The 2,043-nt window shown below is 44.6% G+C and overlaps 1 pseudogene; it reads left to right on the plus strand.

The window, feature by feature from the left end:
* LOC102849221 overlaps positions 1-1,089 on the plus strand; it is a 57,249-nt pseudogene extending 56,160 nt beyond the window's left edge.
* The last annotated feature ends 954 nt before the right edge of the window (positions 1,090-2,043 follow it).

Genomic DNA, 2,043 nt, shown 5'->3' on the forward strand with positions numbered 1-2,043 from the left:
GTGAGTGCCCATCTGCACGAGTGGATTGACTTAATCTTCGGTTATAAACAGCAAGGCCCTGCTGCAGTAGAAGCTGTAAACGTCTTCCATCATCTTTTTTATGAGGGTCAAGTCGATATCTACAACATAAATGATCCGCTAAAGGAGACAGCTACCATTGGGTTCATTAATAACTTTGGTCAGATACCCAAGCAGTTATTTAAAAAACCTCATCCACCAAAGCGAGTAAGGAGCCGACTAAATGGAGACAGTGCTGGGATCTCTCTCCCACCAGGATCTACAAGTGACAAGATCTTTTTCCATCATCTGGACAACCTGCGACCTTCCCTAACTCCTGGGAAAGAGCTCAAAGAGCCCGTGGGACAAATAGTGTGCACAGATAAAGGCATTCTTGCAGTAGAACAGAATAAAGTCCTGATCCCACCAACCTGGAACAAAACTTTTGCTTGGGGCTATACTGACCTCAGTTGCAGGCTGGGAACCTATGAATCAGACAAGGCAATGGCAGTTAATGAATGTTTGTCTGAGTGGGGACAGATTCTCTGTGCAATCTGCCACAACCCCAAGCTGGTCATCACAGGTGGGACAAGCACAGTTGTATGTGTCTGGGAGATGGGCACCTCAAAAGAGAAAGCCAAGAGCCTCACCCTCAAACAGGCCTTGCTTGGTCACACTGACACTGTCACCTGTGCCACAGCATCATTAGCCTATCACATTATCGTCAGTGGATCCCGGGACCGAACCTGCATCATCTGGGACTTGAACAAACTGTCATTCCTGACCCAGCTCCGAGGTCATCGTGCTCCCGTTTCTGCTCTCTGTTATCAATGAGTTAACAGGGGACATTGTGTCCTGTGCTGGCACTCACATCCACGTGTGGAGCATTAACGGGAACTCTATTGTGAGTGTGAACACATTCACAGGGAGGAGCCAGCAAATTGTCTGCTGCTGCATGTCAGAGATGAACGAATGGGACACGCAGAACGTCATCATGACAGGACACTCAGATGGAGTGGTGCGGTTTTGGAGAATGGAGTTTTTGCAAGTTCCTGAAACACCAGCACCTGAGCCTGTTGAAGTCCTTGAAAGGTAGGTGTTTCTAATCCAGCAGCTTCTCTGCAGGAGAAGGAACAGCAATCTCTTCCTGTGCAATTCACAGTCTCTTAAAACCTCTGAAGGGTCATCTGTGAGTCAGTTCCAACAATGAGTTTGAGTCTCTAACAAAAGGAACTCTGGTGGCGTAGTTCATAGCAAGTTGCACTACTAACCAAAAGATTGTGGGCCTATAACAATTTTAATACACAGTTGATCCATCGCTTGTTAAGATATACAGTCTGAAAATGCAATGGAGGGTGATCCATGAATGAAAGTTACTTAATCTTCTCCTGTTAAGATTAAAACCCACTGTGAAAGGTTGCTGTGAATTGGAATAGACTTGATGGAAGTGAATTTTGAGTGCCTAGAAAAGAACTTTATGCTTGGTAAGGTAGGGGATTGCTAGATATAATAACTGTAATTATGGGCTCAAATACAGCAATCATTGTGAGGGTGGGGAAGGACTGGGCAATGATTTGGCTATGAGTTGGAACTGACTTAATGACACTGAATGAAAAGACCAAACATTTACTATATATAGCTTAAGAAAAATGGAAAATTCCATCATTGATGGAATCAGAGATTGGTTTTCTAGAAAGTTTCAATCATACAATTTACTGAAGGGTTTGACAGCTGTAGAAAGCTACCTCTTAGATCTAACCTTGAAGGAAAGGCTTACTGCCCACCTGAGAGAAGTGTGCTTAGCTGGCAGCCTCCAGCTGTTCATTCAGGGACTGCTTTAGCTTTCTATTCAAAATCATGCTCTTTTCACTGTATCCTATAATGCCTGAACAAGGGGATGGCAGCTGAGAGCAAATCTTTTTTGGATGTTCATGACCAGTGATGAAGAAACTAGCCGCTTGTGTGCACTAGAGTCTGTGAATGGAAAAAGCTTTGCTCAGTATCTCCCTCATGGGATGGCACCCCAATCTCAGGATGTCTCTTCCC

The sequence above is a fragment of the Elephantulus edwardii genome, unplaced genomic scaffold (assembly GCF_000299155.1).
Source record: "Elephantulus edwardii isolate Elephantulus edwardi_28Jun2011 unplaced genomic scaffold, EleEdw1.0 scaffold00547, whole genome shotgun sequence".
NCBI lineage: Eukaryota > Metazoa > Chordata > Mammalia > Macroscelidea > Macroscelididae > Elephantulus > Elephantulus edwardii.